The sequence below is a fragment of the Neofelis nebulosa genome, chromosome 18, assembly GCF_028018385.1.
Source record: "Neofelis nebulosa isolate mNeoNeb1 chromosome 18, mNeoNeb1.pri, whole genome shotgun sequence".
Lineage (NCBI taxonomy): Eukaryota > Metazoa > Chordata > Mammalia > Carnivora > Felidae > Neofelis > Neofelis nebulosa.
Genome location: NC_080799.1, coordinates 40,515,795 through 40,539,784, shown reverse-complemented (window position 1 = coordinate 40,539,784; position 23,990 = coordinate 40,515,795). Strand labels below are relative to the sequence as shown.

At 42.5% G+C, this 23,990-nt stretch overlaps 1 protein-coding gene across 23 annotated transcripts in view; it reads left to right on the top strand.

Annotated features, from left to right (window-relative positions):
- RBFOX1 (RNA binding fox-1 homolog 1) overlaps positions 1–23,990 on the top strand; it is a 2,070,746-nt gene that overhangs the window by 382,863 nt on the left and 1,663,893 nt on the right. The gene's annotated exons all lie outside the window — the stretch shown is intronic.

Below are 23,990 nucleotides of genomic sequence, written 5' to 3'. Positions count from 1 at the left end.
GGGGAGGGACAGAGAATGAGGGAGAAAGAAAATTCCAAGCAGGCTCCATTCTGTCAGCATAGAGCCTGACATGGGACTCGATCCCACAAACCATGAGATCATGACCTGAACCCAAGTCAAGAGTCAGACGCTTAATCGACTGAACCACTCCAATAATGAGACCCTTGATGTCAGGGTTGTGAGTTCAAGCCCCATGTTGGGTGTAGAGATTACTTTAAAAAATTAAAAAAAAAAGTGCACAATCCAAAAGTTCTTAATACATCCACATGGTTGGACGGTATTACCACAATAATTTTAGAAGCTTTAATGATCCCCGAAAGAAATCCCATACCCAGTAAGCATACACTTAAACCCCTTTTTGACCTTCTCCCAACCTCGGGCATTCACTCATCTACTTTCTGTAGAATTGCCTATTCTTTATATTGCATATAAATACAATCATATAATAGGTGGCTTTTATGGCTGGATTCTTCCACGTAGTATAATGTTTTCAAGGTTTTTCCATGTTGTAGCATATATCAATACTTCATTACTTTTTATTGCTGTAAAATACTCTATAGTATGGATATACCACACTGTATCCATTTATTAGTTGATATATATTTAAGTGGTTTCTGCTTCTTGGCTGTAATGAATTATGCAACTATGAACATTTGTGCACAAATTTTTGCATGGACACATGCTTTCATTGCTGTTGCATATATATTTAGGAGTATAAATGTTAAGTCATACGGTGACTCTATTTTTGGAGGGAGTACCAAAGTGGCTACACCATTATACATTCTCATTTCCATTAGCAGTAAATGAGGGTTACAGTTTTTCCACATCTTTGCCAACACTTAGGATTTTTTTTTATTCTATCCAGTCTACTGCATGTAAAGTAGTATCCTGTTGTAGTTTTGATTTGCATTTTCACATGACTAAGAATATTGAAAATCTTTTCATGTTTTTACAGGTCATTTGTATATCTTCTATGGAGAAATATCTATTGAGATTAGTTTTAAATAACCCATTTTTAAACTGGGTTATTTATCTTTGAATATTGAGTTACAAAAATTCTTTATTTTCTGGGTACTAATCCTTTATCAGATTATGATTTTCAGATATTTTTTTCATATTTTTTTTAACTTTCGTGATCGTATCAGTTCCAGCATAAAAGTTTTAATTTCTGTTAATTTCCACTTACATAATTTTTCTTTTTGCTTTTATTATTGCATCTAACAAGACTTTGCCTAACCCGAGGTCATGAAAATTTACTCTTTCCTTCTAAGAGTTTTGTCATTTTACTTCTTCAATTCAGATCTGTGATGTATTTAAAAAAAAATTTTTTTTACATTTATTTATTTTTGAGAGACAGAGCACAAGTCGGTGAGGGGCAGAGAGAGGAGGAGACACAGTATCCGAAGCAGGCTCCAGGCTTCAAGCCATCAGCAAAGAGCCTGACGCGGGGCTCAAACTCACAAACCGCGAGATCATGACCTGAGCTGAAATCGGACACTTAGCCGACTGAGCCACCCAGGTGCCCCGAGATCTGTGATGTATTCTGAGTTAACTTTTGGGAGTTTGGTGAAAGGAGGTCGATTATTGGTTTTCATTTGATTATCCAGTGTTGTTTCAGTATCGTGGAAAAGACTATTCCTTCACCATTTGACACTCTAACAAAAATCCATTGATGGGAAACACAAGCAAGGGTTTACTTATGAATTCTCAGTTCTATTCCATTGATGTCTATGTATCGATGGTTAGGCCACTACCGTGTTGTGTTAATTACTGTAGCTTTGTAGAAAGGTTTGAATTTGGGGGATGTTAGCCCTCCAATTTTGTTCTTCATTTTCAAGATTATTTTGGCTATTCTGGCTGGGTCCATTGTATATCTTTGTGAATTTTAGGATCAGCTTGCCAACTTCAAAACGAAAAAGGCAGCTGTAAGTTTGATGGGGGTTGTGGTGAATCTGTAGGTCAGTTTAGAGGGGACTTTCCTCTTAGTTGTACTAAGTCGTCTAATCCATGCATGTGGGATGTCTTTTCATTTATTTAGGCCTTTTTAAATTTCTTTAAACAATGATTGATAGTTTTCATTGTAAACATTTTACACTTCTAAGTTTAATCCTAAGTATTTTATTCTTTTTAATGCTGTTACAGATGGAAATGTTTTTTAAATCTCATTTTCAGGTTTTTCACTGCTAACGTAAAGCAACTATTTTTTTGGATATTGATCTTGTATCATGCAACTTCATTGAACTTGCTTATTCTCTCTGTGTGTGTGTATCTTAGATTTATCTAGATGCCTGTATTTATTTTTCTTGACACAGTTGCTCTGGCTAGAACCTCCAGTATAATGTTGAATAGAAGTGGCCTGAGCTGATACCTTATCTTGTTCCTCATCTTAGGGAGAAAGCCTTTAGTCTTGAACAGTTCAGTATGATGTTAGTTGTGGGTTTTCATGGATTCTCTTTATCAGTGTGAGGAAATTCCCTTCTATTCCTAGAGCGTGGAGCATTTTTTTTCGTGAAAAGTTGTTGGGTTTTGTCAAACGCTTTTTCTGTGTCTGTCGAGTTGATAATGCTATTTTTGTTCTTATTATCTGCCCTCTCTTACTTGCTATGCTCATAATTGTCTAAGCTGTCCCAACCTCGCCCATGAGACCTTTGTGAAGGGCCTGCAGCTGGGGTGTGCCAACATTTAACAACCCCAAACAGAAGATCAAGTGCAAGGTTCACTGCTTTCAAAACCAGAAGTACAATTACAGATTTGATTTTATGCCTCCCCCCTTTTTGTGGGGTAAGCATTTCGGAGGCTTTAACAGTATGTGTTACCTTTTCGCTGCATAGACCGGGTTCTAAACAGAGGCCAGCCTGGTGGACTCACAGATCTGAGGTATTGGGATCTGTTAGCCAAGAGCCTTTAAAGAACCAGGTTTCTCTGCTGACATTCTGTCTTTTCCACAGTTAGATTGCATAATATAACCAAGTCCTATAAAATTAAAATCAAGTTTGAAATAAGGTTTGTTAATTACAGTATTTAACTGTTGTCGTTATTGTTTCCTTGGAGATTAATGAGGTGAGTTATTGTAACATAATTAGGCTACAGTGTATCTAATCTCTTACAAACCCTTGGCGATTCACTGTTGTTCTAGTATCGTTTGAAGGTTAATTTCACTTTGCTGGTATAGATTTGGCAATGTGCTGTCTATTGAAATATGTTTTTAATTATATTTGAAAGTCATTAGTCAAGGGCTCTTCTGGCTGTTCTGTAGATGCTTGCCAGGGAGAAATCCACATACAGTTAGACTCAACATGGTCATCCTTCCCCACCCCAGGTACCTCCAGGGGGATTCACCGCAACATGGTACATGCAACCTGATTTAGGCCTCAGTTTGGTCTCAGGCAGGTACGTTTATTGGAGGGTCTTTGGAAGAAGTCCCTACATGGCATTATGTCTGCAGGTCAGCATCCAAAGTGGACCGTTAGGTGACCTCACCCCTGCTATAGATTTTTTCAAGCACAGCTCTTTCCCACTTTAAGGCTTCATGGACACCATTCCATGCCTAGAATATTTCTTGCCTGGCTTACTTCTGCTCATTCCTCAGGTTTCAGCTTAAATATCACTCCTGGGCACCTGGGTGGCTCAGTTGATTTAGTGTCTGACTTCAGCTCATGTCATGATATCATGGTTTGTGAGCTCCAATCCAGCATCAGGCTCTCTGCTGTCAATGCCAAGCCCACTTTAGATCGTCTCTCTCCTTCTCTCTCTGCCCCTCCCCTACTTGCATGCGTTCTCTCTCTCTCTCAAAAATAAATAAACATAAAAAAATCACTCTTTCTGGGGTGCCTGGGTGGCTCAGTCGGTTAAGCAGCCAACTTTGTTGTAGGTCATGATCTCACAGTTCATGGGTTTGAGCCCCGCATTGGGCTCTGTGCAGACAGCTCAGAGCCTGGAGCCTGCTTCAGATTCTGTCTCTCCCTCCTTCTCTCTCTCTCTCTCTCTCTCTCTCTCTCTCTCTCTCTGTCCCTCCCCTGCTTGCACTATGTCTCTGTCTCTCTAAAATAAATAAACATTAAAAATTTTTAAATATATATCATTTCGTCTGAGGAATCTCCCAGGACCCACCGCTCCCTTCCACCCCTATCAACTCTTCCTTTTATCAGCTCTCATTTCACCCTGGGTTTTCCTGTGTGGAACTTATGACCATGTGTAATTGCACATGTTTTTACTTGATTATCTGTTTGATATTTCCCTCCTTACAAGACAGAGGCTCTGTTTGCTCACTGTCCTCTTTACAAGTGCATGGTACACACAGAAAGCTCTCAGGCGTGGTGGAATGAATTCATCAAGGACCGGCTTGCGGATCTCTGACAGCCTAACTGGCAAGAGATCCAGTCTCGACTTCACATCTCTTGCTTGCATCCCAGCTCCATTCATCCTGAGTGACTGGACCACTGCTCGCTTCACCCTTTCTCTGCCTCACTTCACTCATCTGCCACATGGGAGAAGCACATAGAATGAGATGGGTCACAAGGCAAATGTTCACCAAGGGTCATTTTCTCATTTGTCAGCGATGTGACTCGGGCTGGATGTGTCTGTCTGACTTCTGAGACCCACGATCTGAGACTGATCAGCTGGCCCACAAGAAGCTGTGGAAGAGACAATGGGGTTCGCTGCCCTGTGGTCCATGCAAGTCTGAGGCCTGGTGCTAGACTGGCCTTGTTCCATTGCTTTCTCTATAGCAAAGCAGCTCTTACGTGGACATCTTTTAAAATAGATACTGCTTACTACACTGTTTTAGAATGGCCATATTCAGAGGAGAATATTGGTGTTGATTGCTCCCAATGTTAGCAAAGCCATTTGTGTGTGTGTGTGTGTGTGTGTGTGTGTGTGTGTGTGTGTGTGTTTGTGTGCATGCGAACACACACACAAATGTCCATGTATGTGAATAGGTGTAGACTGCCTACCATGTGAATGTGTTTCTCTCCCCCACCCTGTTGTGGAAGGACAGAAAACTGTGTTTTTCATTGCAATCCTAAGTTTATAAACTTCTTTTTTAAAGGGCTTTATATAATTTGGATGAGCCATTTTTGGGAGCAGTGACCTAAGCAAAGGCCCAGAGACTGTAAAAGCTCTGAAAACAAGGCCTGTGCATAGGTAGTAGTCAGAGTCACTGGAGCCCTTGTCCACCCAAAGGTCCCAGTGGGATTAGGTCCATAGCTGGCTGTCCTGATGTTTGGGGAAGTGATGCTGGGGTGCAGACATGAGGCATCACTGCAGGAGCAAACTTGGACCTCCTCTGAGTCCCCCTGTCTCCATCTTCAGGGAGGCAAGATAGTGTGGTGGCTAAGAACTAGAACCTGGAATGCAGGGGGTTGAATCCTGGATCCCTGTCTCCTAGCTTTGAGAGCTTAGGGAAGTCATTCAACTTCTCGGAGCTTCAGTTCCCTTAGGTGCACTCCTCGTGGGAATCTTCTCCCTGTGTTCTGCCATCACAAAGAGTATTGGGTGGAATGACAGAGAGTGAGGGGAAAGGAAAGTTCACGTACCTACTAAGTGACAGTACGGCATCATACTTGATACTTTATATTCTTTGCCCATCCCCGTCCTGGAGAAAATAAAAGTTCTCTAGTGCTTACCTTGCCCTTGAGTCTTTCTGAGAAAGCTTCCCTTGAGTTTCACACGGAGTCCCTATGGTCTGTGCCGTGTACGTGGAGTGAAATCAGCATCATTAACGTGGCATTGCAAACAAAACATTTATAGGCTGGGTTTGGGAGAGACCATTGCACTGGGAGGTATCTTTGGTCAGTTCTGTACAATAAGCTTATTCCCTACTGGATGGCAAACCCCAGTCTGATCATTGCTCCCTTGGGAGATGCCAGAGTGGAGTGAGGGCAGATATCTCCAATATCGTCCCTAATACTTATGAGATATTTGGGGTATCTTCCATGATACCTGATACACATTGCAGAGAAGGATAGCATGTTGTTTAGTGAGCATTTTAGAAAAGTTCCTTGTGTTGTGAGCTCCCTTGCCTAAGATAAATCCCTATCTTCCAGGACCTCTTTGTGGGTCTCTCCTTTGAGCTATAAGAATGACCATATGATCTCCATTGTCCCCACACAAGGACACTTGGAGAGGCAGTTCAAGGTCCACAGTCATACAGCTGGCAAGTGGCAGAACCATTAAATTGCCTGTGGCTTGCTCACCTGTCAGGACCAGTGATGGAGCCAGTTGCCTTCACTGCCTGGCATAGAGCCTGTGCTTCCCAAGAATGGCACAACCAGGTGCCTTCTCCCTCATCAGGGCTGGCCTGGGATGCCAGGTCTCCAGGTTCTCAGCCTCTTGTCTGGCACCTGGCCTGATGAGGCTTCTGGGTTTAGTAAGTTATCTGCAGGTGGGACTTCATTCTCAGCCCTGGCTAACCACATACAAAATTACATCCCTGAGGCTGGCCAGCAGAAGATGACTGTCCTTAGAGGGAGACCTTCTATTCCATTGTCTTTTGACCAACCCCAAATCTTACTTTTCCCAACTTCGTTTGTATTTTCTCTACCTTTTTTTTTTTTTTGAAGAAGAAGAAGACTTTTTCTGCAGGTAAAACAGATTTTTTTTTTTCTGATTTAAACTCTTTGGGTCCCAGTTTAATTTCCCTTTGCTGATGTGCCATATTGGCCTTTGCAAATCAATCAGTTTTGTCAGACTAGATCAGATGCCTCCTTGAAATGCAGATAAATTGCCCATTATGGAACCATTGTCTCCCAATTCTGAGGTGTATTCAGAGAATTCAAACAGATTTGTCAGGCCTGACATTCTTTTCATGAGCCATGCTGTGACTTGCTCCGTCTAAATTAAATACTGCTAAATGGCCCCAGCTATCTAAACCTCCTCTCTGACTGGGACCTTGGATATCTTGCACCACCCCGCCATGGACAACAGCTCCTCTTTTGCCAAGGAAACCACCAGCAAGTCAGGACCCTGGCCTTCTTTGACCCACACTCTTTTGATTTGCATTGGCCCTATTTGTCAGGGAAGCCCCACCCGCTGAGGTCAGCCAGGGGCAAATCCTTTTCCATAGCAAGCCCAGAGAAAAGAGTGTCAGGCAGTTGCCTGTGGGGGTTCCTGATGAGCTGCTGCTGGCTATGTGCTGTTAACCCTCTTGCCTTCTCTCCCCTTCGAGCAAAGTTCCAAGGCTACCTTTAGTCTGCCTATCCGGACCTGAAATACCCCTTCCTGTGGATGCCCAGACACAATACCATCTTTCACCTTCAACTGATGGTGACAAACAGTGGCAGGGTGAACTTCAGCTTCACAGCCCTGGCTCCTGTCCACTGTCCCCATGGACAGGTGAAAACCCAGAAATCATCTCAGGACTTTTAGGATCTAGCTGTCGGACGAAAGGCTCAGGGAGGAAATGATATATGTTGAGAGCTTGCTATTGCTGAGAATGTAACCTACTGAACGTAGACTTTGGAGACTGGCCGACCCGAATCTGTCACTTACAAGCTGTGTGTCCTTGGGCAAGTGACTTAGGCTCTCTGAGCTTCAGTTTGTCAGGGATACTAGCACCTTCCATGGATAGATATATATATATATATATATATATATCTCCTATATATATGATAGGAAGTAGTATGTCTGTGGTCATTTTTCAATGATTTCTATTATGTGTCTTTCTATCCTCTGCAAGAAAAATAAGAAGGCACCACCATATCTCTCACATTGGCCTCAATCAGTGGCCCATTATCTCGTCTTTTCAGGTGTCTATTGGAAGCTCCTCTCTTGTGGACCTGAGAGCTTAATAAATCTAGAATCCTCCAACCTACATCAGTGAGCTGAGCATTCTCTTACAAAGACAGCCTCATTGCAGCCATGAACAGGGTAATATTTTCCCCTTTCTTCATATTCTAATGAATAAATGATATTCCCATTGGTTATTTATCTACTTTTAGAATTTGAATGGAATTCTGATAATTATGGCATTTCACCATTTGATGGGAAATTGGCACCTGCTGCATGGAGATAATAGCCCAATTCAGCATCTATGAAATATGGAATTTGCTGCTAATTCCTGTCTTGAAATTTGTAAATCATCAGTGGAGTTGGTTATTAAAATTCTGGAGTTGAAAGACCTGGGGCCAAGGGGGAGCAGCCCTTCTTCATTAAAATTATAGAAACTAACAGTGACTGACGGACTGAACACTCTTGGCCCGGGAAGGCTCATAGTCACTCAGGAGCAAGAAAGCTTCTTGGTAACATGATTATCCAGGAGGCTCAGCCTGCAGAATAGGAGCTAGCGGGCCTGGGTGCTTGTCAGAATTTGCAGAAATTAAGATGGTAGCAAGTCATAGACTGAAAGGCACAGGCTCTGGCGTCAAGCAGAGCATGGTTGGAACTCTAGCTGTGTTTGATTCAAGGCCTCTCTGAGCCTCTGTTCCTGCCCTGCTAAATTGAAAAAAAAATAATGCCCCTTTTCACAGTGAACTGCTTTCTGACCTTTAAATTAACCTAAGATCCAATCTCTATATTTCTCATGCATCTATTTAACAATTTACTACAAATCTCCTAAGTGCCAGACACTCTGTTGGAGGTTGGGGGTACCCTGGGGAGAACAGCAGGATTATTCTCTAACCTCATGGAGACTATTCATGAATGATGGGGCTTTAAGTCTTCAGCGATGTCTTTTTCACTGATCCTGCATGAATGCGAGACCCCAAAAAGAAAATGAACAAATCGTACCTTTCTCCCTGATTGAGGGGAATGCCTGCCTACAATTAGCACCTAGAAAATTGACTTGGGGAAAACTTTCTGGGACACTGGAAATACTCCATATTGTGATTGTGATAGAAATTTATACAACTGTGTTTGTCAAAACTCCTTAGACTGTACACTTCTTAAAAAGGTACAGTTTACTATAAGTAACTATAAAACTGACTTCTAAAACAAACCCCCCAAAATGTCCCTTTTTGAAATGAAACGGGTAGTGTGATATACTGTATTCACTTGCTAGACCTAAAGATTTCACTGACCAGAAATTCAGATTTAGGGAAACAAAATGGACTTGGGACTAACATTAGGTTTGTCATCTTAAACTTTGGCACATAAGAAAAAACAAACACTTGGAACTGCCACTGAATTACACAAAGGGCTCATAAACTCTGGGCTTCATGGGGGCTCGATCCTCATCTGGTGGCAGGAGAGTCGAGGAAGCCTGCCAGGGGAGCAAATTGTCATAGATACCCCTGTTTCCTACTAATTTGAAGATCAAATCCAGTATGCAAATGGTTTCTCTTGTCTCCAGCCCTAGAATTTCCTTCCAAGCAGCAATGTTGTCAGTGGAACAGCTGCAGCAAGGTGACTGTGGTTGTGCCTAGTGGATTTACCTGGCCTTGGTCAGGTCAAGGAATTCAGGCTTTAGTGCCCAGAAAGTGTTAGAACTCAGCACAGTCATTTAATACCTAAGGTCAGCCCTCATAATGTTACCCTTGTCTGCCTGCACAGACCACTATCCCTCTCTCCTGCTCTTTCTCTTCTCCTTCCTCCCTCTCTCTCTTCTCCTCCCTTCTCCCCTCTTTCTCATGCTCACCCTTCCTTCCAAACTCTATCCACACTCATCCTTCCCCAGACACTTTGGTGGGCTGTTTATAGCTGGAAGAAACTCCTGCTTCCTCAACCTCTGCTTGGTTTAATGTACTTCTCCTTGCCAGCTGGGACATGCTGGTTGGTGTCTTCTCAAGTCAAAGTCTATATGCTTTACTCCCCACTGAAACCTGATTTCCAGTGAGCCCCATGGAGACTTGCCATTGCAAAAGAAACCCTTGGTAAGGAAATGAGATAGCATCAGCTTTTGATCTTCAGCTGAATTCATAATCTTGCTTAAGTCCGTTGAGCTCAGAGCCAGGTGCACTTGCCTGACATTTTCCTCTTCGGTGCCAAGCATCCAAACTTGCGTGTGGGTGGCCCTGGGATGACTTTGTATCCTAACTTCTATCCTGGACAGTGAGGTCATCCCAGGCAAGGATGATGTACTCTTCTCTGCAACACCAGGGCTTAGCACAGGTTTTAGCATGTAGCAGACATGCAGCTGAACCTGGCTGAACCAAACTGGCCACAAAAGACGAAGGAAGAGAAAAGAAGCTGTCTCCAAGAAAGGTGCATCACGACAGAAGTATGTACAGTCCACAGTGGCGGGAATGGTGGGGGCCATTACTTATGGCGCCAGTGTCCAGTTTTCCTTTCTTCTTGGGTTTCCACACTCATGTTCTTGTGGCCACAGACAGACTGGCTTTCTCTACAAAATCCTGAGCAATCGTCTTTGAATAGCATCCTTATCCCAGTTTAACTAAAGGAAGGGCTCAGGGCAGTCCATAGTGTTGAGGAGATGCCTTCACACCTCTCCACACTTTATGGTTCCTATGGTTTTTACCCAAACCCTGGCAATGCTAGTCTAAACTCTGCAGAACAGAGCAGGTCTGTGCTCTGGCTCTGTTCTTCTCAATCCCACCTCAACTTCCTTCTAGCAGATAACAAAGACGTCCCATGGCCTTGGCATTAGAGACGTATCTTTCTCCTCTATAAGTGGCTTATTCTCTTCAAGATGCCTGGGTAGATCATTTCTTCCCTTCTCTGCCCCTCTGTGGTTTCCTTGTTGCTTCCACCTCAACCTTTCCCCTGCCCCGACTACTAAACACGCATGTCTGCTAGTTGAGTAGAGGAGGACCTACTTATGAGTGTAATGGGAACTTGCATGCAACTTGTTCTAGAAGCTGTGCCCATGTTCGTGTCACATGTGTGCACTACATGGGTGAAGGCATGGGTGAATGTTTGCTCTTTAAAGCTGGGATGTTATGGTGATCTTCCTGTGTGTAGAGGGAACAGTGCCAAGTGTGGTGGGCCTTATAGCCCACAGAGGGATTGTGACATCCACACTCTCCTTCATTCCTCTTAACTACCAGGTGTGATATAGGGGAAGGGCCATGTGGTTACCTGTAGTCCCATGGAGTGGCTCTTCACCCCTTTGCAGGAGCCTATTCACCCAGCACCCTGCTGTCCATTTCATGCAGGGCTGAAGTGAACTCAGCATCTAGAAGAGATGCTGGGACCTGTGTTTGGGGAAGTTTGGGGTCTAGGGCTTTGAAATACTGGGCTGCCTCCTTTGTTTCAGAATCAGACCTGTCACTAAGCAACACTCGCTGCGATCCTTCCCACTTTGCTAAAAGTGCACCAGAGTAGCACTGGGGGGAGGTGCGATTCAGCCACCCACAGCCATATGGGGCCACTTCTTGTCTCAGCTTCTGCTCCCTCCTCCCCCACACCCTTTCCTGCTTCCTGGTGAGAGAAGGACTTGACACTCTGCTTCCTAGGTGGTCTGGAGGGATCACAGGAGGGCATTGGATCACTGTGGGAAGAGTTCAAGATAAAGACCATGGAGGTTTTTAATTGTTTTTTTTTTTTAATTTATATTTTAAACAGCCTCTGTATCTCTCGGCTTTTTCCTGTGCCAGTATCTCTCTGACCGTCTGTCTCTGTCTCTTTCTGCCCCCTCCCCTCTCTCCATCTGCATGTGTCTGTCTCTCTGTGTCTCTGCCTTTCTCTCCATCTGTTTGTGTGTCTGTGAATCTGTCTTCCTGTCTCTTTTTCAATCGCTCTCTCTCCTTTCCCCCACCCTTCCTTCACTGTTTCCTTCTCCTCCTCAGTTTCTCTCTTTCTCTCTTTGATTCTGTCTTCATATCCCCACCCCCCCAACTCTCTTTTCTAAGACGCCTCCCTGGTGAAACAGGGCTGACATTAATGGGTACCTTGTAATTCCCATAATTTACATGGAGTCCAACATGGGTCCCCTTTCCTTTGGATGCCTAACTTCGGCAAGCAGTGTTACATCACACAAGATCTGTATCATTTAAAAAAAAAACTCTGGAAAAAAATGTTTTGGCTTAACATTACTTAGTCTCACCCATGCTCCACAATTTCCCACATTATCCTGCTCCTATTTGGCTAACTCTGTATCCTATTTTTTGAATGTCAGTAAATCTATGTTTCTCACTAAGTGAAGGGTGCTTGGAGTTCCTTCCTACCCAGAATTTCCCTTATTATAGAGCTCAAGCCAGTGATGATGGCTGTGGAACTCTGTGAATAAACTAAACACCATTGACTTGTACATTTTACATGGATGACCTAAGCTCTTAAAAAAAAAAAAAAAGACAACCCATAAATCTAAAGAAGGCATGAAGCACATTCCATTGTTTTCAGTCCAGCTTCAGAATTTTCATGAGGATATTTGAATTTGGGGGCTTCCACAGCATATGACCCAGAATTTATTTATGGCTTTTTGAAAACCTATCACAGTCAAATACCAGACATTAACTTCTGCTGAAATCAGCTGGCTGATCTAAACCTTGGCTTAGAGAGTTTTCATGAATATCACCGTTGCAACAGAAAGTGAGGGAAGATGGATGAACTCATGGTAGGATTGGCTTTCCATGGGTTTTCTACTCTTTGGGGCAAGAGAAGCTTACTCCTACTCATACCAGGTTTAGAGAAAGCTTCTCTTCGCCTTGCTTTCCAAACATCCTGAAATTTTTCTAACTGTTATCATGCCTTATTGTCCTTGGTTCAAGTAGATATTTTCTCCATTGGACTGTATGCTCCTTGAATGTCAGAATTCTCTCTCTTTTGCAGTCGGTAGATAAGAAATAATTGAGCAAGGGGAGAAGGAAGGAAGGACATGAATGAACAAATGAATTTAGAGGAACTTGGCATCCAATGTGGAAATTAAGGCTGGTCCCAATCAAGTATTTAACATCCAACATAAATTTGTTGAGCATATACACAGTGTTCTGTGTGTCTAACACTGTTCTCAGGTGCTGGGAGCCCAGCAACAACAAGACTGTCAAGGACCCCTGACACCTGGAGCTTGCATTCTAGGAGGGAAAAGAAACAGATGATAGAAATGAATCAGTAAATTGCAGGGACCATTAGAAGGTGATAAATGTTAGAGTAAAATGAAAAGTGAAGGGGTATTGGTGAAGAGGTGTGGCCATTTGGAAAACATTTTTCCTTGGTCCTTATCTGTCTGTAGGGAAATGGAACCTTAACTTGGAGACAAAACTGGAGAACTTTTCACAGGACAGAGACAGATACAATGACCATACTTTGGTGTTCATTGTGTACCCTAAGATGTCAAGCTAGGAATTCGTGGAGCACAAAGGAAGACAAGGGGCCTGGGATCACTATCCCTCTTGTAGAAAAGACAGCCTGAACTTGGGAGCTTGGCAGCCTGAGTTAAGACCCATTTTAGCACTCACCATTCCATCTTTTCAAGCCCAAGCCTTGGCACAGTAGAAAGGTAAAAATGATAAGAAAAACAAAGGGATGCAAGCCACAGCTATAGACAGAGGAGGTGGGATCAGGCTGAGCTGATGACAGGCCATAGGAGGGAGGGAGTGGCCAGCTGCAGGAAGTGCTGTTCAGTGCTGTTCAGCAGCTCTCTTTGAACTTGGTATTTTTCCACAGCAAACATAAGACCAAAGCTCGTTGGCAGTGGAGCCACATCCCGAGGGTGAGAGGGCAGAGCTGATGTGGGGAGCCAGGCTGGGAGGAAGCAAACACAAGGGGAGGAGGCTGACTTTCAGAACTTCACAGTCTGGGGGCTCCCTGGAGAGCCAGGGCCAGTGTTAATATTCACCAGGTGCCCTGGCAATCAATCATCAGAAGTCAGAGGAGAGCAGGGTAGGAGGTCGCCAAACATGGTGTGATCCCTGGAGATCCCAAAGGGGCTCTGCCAAACACATGTGCAGTGCAGACCCCAAGGCACGGCTGGCCACAGACAGTCCTTATCATGATGCTAATAGCATTAGCCAACACTTACAGAGGACTTGTCAGATACTGTGCAAAGAACATTAGGTGGATTATCTCATCCTCACAGCAAAACCATGAATCATTCTATCATTTAGGACTCACTTGGTTACAAGTGACCAAAAACCAAACCTCAAATGGTGAGAAGTAGATAGAAAATTTGTCAACTCATCCATGTGAAAAATCCAAGAGTATCTGGCTTCAGGTATGGTTGGATCCAGGGACTTAAACCCTGTTCCAGGTTTCAGTCTTTTTCCTGATCTCTTGATTCCTCTTCCCATTTCTTGGTACCATGTTCAGACAGGTTGTCGTGGTGGCGCTGGGGCTGCAGCTATTCAAGCCCATTTTCTTTTTTTCTTTCTTTCTTCTTTTTAATTAAATTCTTTTCGACTTTATTTGGGAGAGACCAGAGGAGGGGCAGAGAGAAAGGGAGATAGAGGATCCCAAGCGGGCTCACAAACTGTGGGATCATGACCTGAGCTGAAATCAAGAGTTGGATGCTTAACTGATTGAGGCACCCAGGCACTCCCCACATTCTTTCAGGGTGAAGTCCACAGAAAAGAAAGTATCTTTTCTTGTCCCCAAAGTTTGAATAAGTATCATGGCTTCTTACTGGCTTGGATGAGGGATCATGGACCCATCCTTGAAAAGATCACTGTGGCTGCAGGGATAGCTCTGTGTACCACCTACTACGCTGGAGGGAAGAGGGGATAAGCAATCATAATGTGTGGAAATGGGTGCTCAAATGAACATTAGGGCAGTACTGCAAATAGGTACTTAGCAAAAGTAGGTTAACGGGAGCAGGTGGGAGCAGGTGGTAAAACAATAAAGACGCTCATACTTTGGTTCCATTATCACCTCCATTTTGTATATGGGGAAACTGAGGCTTGGCAAGGTGGAGGCCCTTGTCCAAGCGAGTCAGTGGTGAAGCTGGGACAGCAGCCAGCATCGCCACTGGCCACCTCTGTTCAATTCCCTCCACAACCAGTGCCTCACCTCCTGCTGCTGACTCCGTCCTCTCCCTCTTTCCTGATCTGTCCTTGGACCTGCCAAGTCACTGCAAGACACCAGGTGAGTGTTAGTGTCGCCCTGAAGACAGCAGGAGTTGTCATGAGGCCACAGACCCATCAATCCTGTCAGGTCCAGAGAACCATTCCCAAGGCAAAGGGTCATTGATGGCATCATCTCTATCTTCTTTAATGCTAATTCCTTTTTTTTCCCCACGTCAACATAAAAATCATCTTAAATGTCCTCATTAAAGCAGATGTGATTTCTGACCACAGAACCATCAACTCAGCCTGGGAAAGACTTTCAGGGGAGAAAATGTTCTCTGAGCCACAATCACAATTCCGAGTGATTTAGAATATCAAGTTTGTATGATTTTTAATCATTAAAGGAGATATAAAAACATATTTTATACACAATCTTTTATCTTACACTTATTTTTATATTTCTCTATAACAATTTATTGCAATGCATATATCACCATTACATCAGACATTTATGGCTCCATTAAAATTCAATGCCACCATAAATTTGGGCCGGTTAAAGTGGTGACATTTGTAACAGCTTCCACAAGGACATATTTTATATTTAAAGTGAAACTTTGAGAAGAAACTTTGTTAAAGAAAAAAAAAACATGTAGGGTAGGAAAGGGATATAAGATTCTCCTGCTATCTAAAACACCTAATGCGTACCCTAATACTGCTGTATTAAGAAGCCAGACTTTTGCTAAGTACGAGGTGTGCTATTTCCAGCATTTAGGGATTAATGGAAATCATACGATAATGCTGTCATTGACGAGAGATACTCTGCTCTGCCCAATCCTTCAGCAACCTGAGACCTGGGACAATTTTGAAAGTAAGGGAAAATATTAAATCAGACTTTTAAACAATGCAGTGTCTATGTAGTGAGAGGTATTCTCATTTCGGAGTGTAAGGGTTTGTGGGGAGTGAGGATGAGGGGCTTATGTTTTTCTATCATTTGGTCCAAGATGGTGACTACTTCTTCTGGGAAATTCGAGGTTTCTCTTTTTTCCTCTCAATCCATCAGATGGTATTAGAGCAGCTTTTGTGAGCCCGATGCTTTTATAAATGATTTGAAAAAGTCTGAGGGGGGATCTATTTCTTGTGTGGAAGGGAATTTCTATACTCAGATGCTCTCAAGGGAAAGGAAGAGTCCTGATCACTTTTACATCGTCAGGATCCACAAAAATATCTAACACACAGTAGGTATCCAGTAGCATCTTGTGTTTGCCTCCTTGGTATGGTTGGACAGGGCATCTACATAGAAAGTTTTGGGTATTCAGTGTCCAGCTGGTCTTAACTGAGGGTACAGTTGTACACAACAGGTGTCCTAGATGACTTCAGAGAAAGGGAGTGTGAATGCCTGTATCACCTTGAGAAGGGTTCATGGAAGGATAGGGCTTTGGGTGTGTATGACCTGACACCCCATAAGTAGGACACAGGTAGTCTAGGCTGAACAAGTCTTGCGGGGGTGGGATGAAGGTGAAGGTGAGCTGACTGAGTCAGCTTCATGATCTGTGTAATAATACAGGCAACAAACTCTCATTGAGCCCAGGCTCTATCAGTCTTGGATGTGTGCTGTGCGTAACAATAAAGAGAGTGAAGGATTATTACCACTCACTAGCCTGGTCCTCTTCTAAATGCTCTTCTCAGATAAACTTATTTTAACGTTCCAACTCCCCGAAAGGTAGATATTCTTCTATGTCCTGGCTGGGCAGAATGGAGAAAGGGAGTAGACATGTGGGTTATAGATACATTCCCTGTTTCTTTAGTCGTGTCTCTGATCACCTGAGGAAATAGAAGCTAGAACATCTACATCTCAGGGGTAAGTTTAATTGAGGCATTGGGTGGGCAACTTTTGTTCTCAAAAGAGAGAGAGAACATCTACCAACTGATGCCACTTGTGGTTTGTAATCGAGTGCCAGCCGAGGCAATGCCAGCAAGAGTAGACAAACCAGAGGTTTCCTAAACCACATAGCACCTGTCCAGCACCCGTGCCCTGGGCACTCAATTTACATTTTCACAAGAAAACTGTGGTCATTTTTCCTGGGATTAGGTGACCCGGATATGAAGGAATCTCACTTTCTCTCTGATCCAGGCAGTTTAAGGAGCTCTCTCTGCAGGCTGTAATATTTAGGCTATGGTAGAGAAATGATAGATGAGACTGGGTGATTATAAAGTTTCATCCCAGCTCTAAAATTCACTGGTTCTGGGCATTATGCATATCACTTGCAAGTAATTAACATTAATAATGCCTTACATTTGTGAAGCCCTTATCTTTCTTTTTTCCCATAGAATTTTCATATCCATTATGTTATTTGACACTTCTGTGAAGCCAGTGTCAGATACCCTCTCCAATGAATAGAGAAGTTAATATGTCCAACATAGACTTTTGCTTAAATTCAAATAGATTTATACATAGTTGTCCTCGACCTCAGAGGAGATAGAGGCCACAGGGGGAAGGTGGACCATAATGTTCTCGATCCAGGCAGGGTGAATTCTGAGAGTCAGAGAGGGCAAGACACTTAGGAGAAATCACACAGATACAAGAGGGCAAAAGCCTTGCCTGCCCCAGGACTTTACTGAAAGTGAGGAACATTTGGTGTGGGTAGTAGCCCAGAAGAAGTGAAAAATAGCCTATCTGTATAATACAACTATTCTAACAGGAGGGGAAGAAAAACCCACAGAGACTCAAAATGGGTAGGGTTTATCTGTGATCCTAAACGTGTGAATATTAAAACCATTTGAAGGGCTCCCTTCCATTTTCTCCACTCACCGAGCTGTTGGACCCTCATAGTCATGGCACTGTGCTTTCCAGGAGATAGTTTGCTTCATGGGTCACAGAATCCTTTTCTCTAGAGAGAAAGTCCCCCAAATCAGGGATGAGCAGGCATTTTACAGAGGTTTCAGAAAAAGCTGGTAATGCAACTCTTTGAATTAAGTTTGGTAAGACAACCCTGTTAGACTGAAAAGGGGAAGTGATATGGATTTCATGAAATGATTAATTTAGACAAGTCTGGATATGGAATTTCAGACTTCCTATCCTCTACATTGGATCTATACAACTTTGAAATGCATATTGTATTTCAAAGTAAACTGAAAGAAATTGACAAGAAAGGAAAACTTGAACAGTGTTCAAAAAAGAGTGCAAATTGTGTGTGTGTGTGTGTGTTCACGCACTGGTATAACTCAGTCTTCACAATGTGCTTATTAAAAATCTAGAAATAAAGGTTTTAGTGCCATTATGTAGAACATTGAAGAGAAAAAAAATCTTCGTTGATATGAGTTGTCTACAAATTCTACACTTTGTACATTACTTGTTATTTTACTATTTAGTCTCAAAAATTTAGAATATAATTGTATAGAATTTAGATGTATTTTTCATTTGAGAAAGAGTTACAACTCTATTTCCATATGGCAGAGTCCTTCTCAGTATGTACAGAGGAATTGCTTCTTGTCCTAAGAGCTGTCTATAGGACCTGTCTCCTCATGGTGTGCTTGTCCTGGCCACTTAGAGCTGATGGTTAACTTTTAAGGAAATCTGCAAGTGACTTTATGTCATATTGGCAGCTTGAGCTTGGCCATAGTGGGAGTATTTACACCATAGAAACTAGAAAATGCTACAGATTGGTGATTTCCTCCCCTCAGAGATGTGGTTATTGAGCATTTACTAGAACACCATTGCTCTTTTCTATATAAGGTACCACTCCATTGTATCATTCAAGCTCGTTTAATTTGTATATCCATAAATAATTAGAGAACTGTTTTGAGGTCATAGCGTTTTACTGGGAAAATCAAAGACCTGAACCTTGGAGCAAAGTAAGAATAATATGGGATTCTCTCCTCCTTACCCATTAACCTTTAAGTCTAATGTCAGCATATAGACTTTATTTTTTGATTCCTTTTCCTAATGTAGCTTGATAGGTTTATTGAATGAGTTGATGTACAAGTGTTAATAATGCAAGACCACATGTATGGCACTTTATGGGAAACTTCTAGAAGAGTTTTGAGGGTGATCTTGGCCATATAACTATTTTAGTGGAGTTGGCATAATATGGTAGTTGAAAGCCAGGAAAGTTGATTTTGAACCTGTGATCTGCTACATACAAACTACTTAACATTTTTTAACCTCATCAATAAAATGAGGATAATAATGGTAACTTACCTCTAAAGTTGTTTTTAAATATGTTAATATATGTAACATTCTTAGTGTTTTCCCTTGTACCTGGCTAGTTCCAGGTATGTGTTAGCTATTATAAAATAGGGGGGTGTCTTAGTTGATGTCTCTGGCAGCTAAGTGAGGGTTAGATTGGAGTCAAGGCTGGGAGAGTCTCGGTTAGAAGTCTGTTGCTTTAGTCTAGCCTGATCCTTTTGAATGAATCATTGATGCAGTGTGGCTATTGGGTATTATGTAGACTAAGCCAGTGGCTTCTCTTGAAACTTCACCTATGAGCTAAAGAGCCTTTGTTGACCGTAAAAGAAGACCATTTCCCTTAGGAATTAATTTTATCAACCTATGTCCAATTCATTCAGAGGTGGAAGGGGTGATGAAGAGAGGAGAGGGATAGGAAACAGAGAGCAGGCAGATGCCAGACGTTGGAGGGTCTCCAAGGTCATGGTGAAAATTTGGCTATCATATTAAGCATAATGGGAAGCTATGAAAAAAAAATGAGGGAATTCTGTGCTAGTCACCAGGAGAGACACAAAAACAAAGGTGGTCATGGGGACTCACAGACCAGAAGGGTTCAAGCCCTCCCCTCTATCAGTTGTTATTTAATTTCTGTGAGCCCAGTTCTTACATCTTCCAGATGAGCAGAAACATCTTTTAGCCCTGTAGTGGATTGACTTGCAAAATGCCATGTGTGTGCCAGGTATGATAGGATAATTACAGAGACAGGGTACTTTCCTAGAGAAACTGTGGGACTTCTGTTGAAAAACTGGAAACCCTACAGAGAGGGCAGTGAGGAAAGATGAGCATGACTTCCCTGGTGCCTTTTCCCCTTGGAGTAGGTCATACATGACCTTGTTGGAGACCATCTTTGCTGTGGGGTTTGTTACATCTCCCAAATGCCCTGGCTGGTCTCTTACCTCCTTCCATATCCAGGCCCTGTCTCATGTCCTGGGGCCAATAATAAAGATAAATTTGAGAAGTAATGGATAAAGACCCAATCCTTGTAGAGCAATAAAATTTATCGTGGCTTAACTAATCTGGCACCCTTTATGCCTGCCGCCTGCCTTCCCAACCATCGAATGACTAATTGATAACTAATTTCCTCAATTTGTACTTCATTACTTATTGCAGCAGAAAAGCTTACACCTAACTCTATGAATCAAATATATTCCATGAAGTTAATGCAGATGTTACTTGCCAGAGTTCTTGGCAGATTGGCCAGCTTTGCAGAAAAAGTGGCTTCTTTTCAATGATAACACCTAACAGGTACAGAGTTTTCACTGTATGTCAGGAACTGAGCTAAGCATGTTCCATTTGTATAATCAGGAGTTGTGTCAGATGATAAAATAAATAAACCCTTCATTGTGTTAGCTTAGCACAACAGACATGTCTTTCTTGGGGCCTCTGAGTGGCTCAGTCAGTTAAGCATCCAACTCTTTGTTTATGCTCGGGTCATGATCTCAGGGTTCACGAGATCAAGCCCTGTGTTGGGCTCTGTGCTGAAGCAAGCAGCCTGCTTGGGATTCTCTGTCTTCCTCTCACTCTCTGCCCCTCCCTAGTTCATGAGCACACTCACACTCTTTCTCTCTCTCTTTTTCAAATAAACATTAAATTTTTTTTCTTCCTTTGTCGGTAGCAGTTTAATTCAGGTGGTCCTGGCTGACAAAGGATCAGGGAGCTTTGTTCCATGTGCTCATTCAGGTTGACTGAGATACAAAATGAGGACCCAGTTGATTGGGACTGTGCCACCATCACTGAATAGCTTCCCTTGGTGCTGATATGTTGCCGGCAGAGGGGGCAAAGAACATGGAGGAGCAAAGGTAGGAAGTTCTTCATGGGCTAGCCAGCAAGAATACATCCTTGCAACTCATATTTCATTGGTCCTAACTCAGTCGCAGTGAGCCAGGAAATGTAATATAGATGGGACCCAAGAGGAGATGGGTTTTGATAGTCACACATGTGATTTCATTTAATCCTTACAATGATGCTATGAGGTTGGTGATAATTCCCACTTTACAGATGAGGAAACTGAGGCTTAGAGAGGTTAAGTAACTTGTTGAAGGTCAAAGATCCTATAAGTGAAAGGGCAGTCTTCCATTCAAGTCGTTTGTCTGATTTTAAAGTCCATACTTTCAACCATTGTGCTAGACGACTTCTATTGGGTCTTAAGCAATGGGAAGCTCTGATGGTGAACTCTTCTCTATACTGTGGTCATCAGTACTGTAGCTGAACCTGATACACCATGAAGTTCTCTGCTTCAGGGTAAGCCCTTACCCCTGCCTGCAACATTAATCTTGTAGTGAAAGCAGAAACAGGACACCTTGTGAACTTTGAGAAACCCAGGTTTGGATGCCTCATGGTGTCCAGGTTCAGTGATACTGAATTCTGAGGCTGACTGCCCACATGTACTTTCTCTGTGGGAGGCACAGAGCAAATGTTAAACCGAGCCAGGAAAGACTCCACTAATTAAAGCTTTTCTGAACTCTCCTGTCCATTGGCTTTTTAACAAGTGATGCTATTAATCCTACATGTTCTTGATTTTTCATTTGTTTGTGCAGGGGGGTAAAGTTGAAGGCGATACAGTGGTATTTATCCTTGGAATAATGTTGCCATAGTTACCTCTCGACTTTATTATAACAGTGGTGCAATAATTGAAGCAGAGAGACCTGGAGATGGTCTCATAACTGTGAACCTGGTCCCCAGGATGGGCATGGAAAGCATCTCTTAGATTGGGGGAGAAAGAAGGGAGCTTGGCCTCAGCAATTAACCCCAAAACGCAGCACCGTGGTCCTATGTATTTGATGAGAGTGTTGCCTGGTGATGTCCAGAGTGAGCCATTTGTATGAAGTTGCTTTGTTTTCACATTGTTTTACAGTGACACTCTTAGAATGCAAGAATGTAGTGTCTCCATGGAAACTGGAAATGTACAAAATTAAGACCCAGAATAGGAAAGCTTCTGTGAGCACAGTTCTGCTGATCACTAATAAAGAAATGATGTGTTACAAGTACAAGGTTTTGGATGTCAGAAGAGACAGGGAATGATAAATTTGACATCCTAATCTAGCCAAGGACCTTTACTTTTTGGACATAGTGGAAAAAGGTTATGAATGCACGTCTAGGTAAAGTGTGGTCTGTCAGACAGGAGTAAGGCTCATTTAATACCTTATTGTGGGAAAGGGGCTGCTGACCCTCTGTGGAAAGTGAACTTTGACTCCACCTCTCTTTTGAGCTCATCCACAAAGGAAGTTAGTTGGACATGAGAGAGGAAGTGTGATACAATGGAAAGAACAGACTTAAATCTCAGCTCCTCTGTTTATCATATCATGACTTTGAGGAGATTTCTTGGGCTTGTGGAACCTCCATTTCCATGTTCATAAAATGGGGATACTAAGAGTGTATACCTTTCTGAAGTGTTGTAAGGATTGAAAGTGCACGCATACACTCTCCTTATAAACATATTCCAGCACCATCAGGTGTGTGTGTATATGTATGCATGTGCATACGTCTCTGTGCAGATATATCGTGTATGTATATGTGTGGGTGTTTGTGTGTGTATATACGTTATATATACACACACACATCATTTCCTTTCTTCACTTTCCCCAGATAGCATTATCAGTAGGGGTTCCCTAGCCTGAGTTCCTATATGTGAGAACAAGGTTGAGTTTAGAATGTCTGAACCTGCATAATGGCTTGAAGTCCACATACAGCCTACAGGATCACTGATGGAAATGTGAGGCCATCTCCAACTACAGATACTGTGTGTCTACATGGGGTTTGGTGAAGTCCTTAGGTGCATCTCTGTCCTGATGCTCCCACTTCCTTTGTGTCTCCTCCTCCTTGTCTCTCATGGTCCTGTGTAATCCTTGACCTTGCCTTGGCCCCCCTCCAGGCACACCTTCCACATTGGCTGAGATGCCATCCAATTATGTGAGGACATTCAAATACAGAAACTCTCAGTTTCTCCTGTGGTCTCTGCAGGTTCAGAATAATGTCAAGATTTGTACCTCTTCTTGTCTCTCTCCTTCTTAAAAAAATTAAAAATTTTAAAATTACTTTGCAATACGATTGACATACAAAAAGCTATACATATTTAATGTATACAACTTGATGAGTTTGGAAATAAGTACACATTGTGATACCATTACCACAATCTATGCCGTAAATATTTCCATCACCACCAAAAGATTCCTCCTGCCCCATTTGTAATTATTATTATTATTATTTTAATTATGATTAGTGATAAGAATACACCATAAGATATACTCTCAGAAAATATTTGACTGCATCATTTGATACTGTTAACTATAGGCTCTATGCTATACAGCAGCTCTCTAGGATTTAATCATCTTGCATAACTGAAACTTTATACCATTTGAGTACTACTTCTCTGTTTCCCCCGCCCCCGGCCCTTGGTGACCACCATTCTACTCACTGCTTCTATGAGTCTGTTTTAGATTTCTCATGTAAGTGGGATCATGCAGTATTTGACCGTCTGGGACTGGCTTATTTCACTTAGCATGCTTTCCTCCAGGTCTGTCCATGTTGTCACAGATGTTAGGATTTCCTTTTTTTCTAAGGCAGAATAATATTCTTTTGTACGAATATACCATGTATTGTTTACTCATCTGCTCACAGACACATGGATGGATTCCATATATTCTTGGCTATTATGAATAATGCCGCAGTGAACACGGGAGTACAGTAACTCTTTCAGATCCTGATTTCATTTCTTTTGAATATATACCCAGGAGTGGGATTGCTTGATCATATGGCAATTTTACTTTTTGTTTTTGAGGGACTTCTATACTGTTTTCCATAGTTGTCACACCAATTTGTAATTCCACCAGCAAAGCACAGGGTTCCCTTTTCTCCACGTTGTTACTAACAACCGTTAGGTCTCTCCATATGTGTGTGTGTGTGTGTGTGTGTCTAAATATAAAGTAACTGTTCTA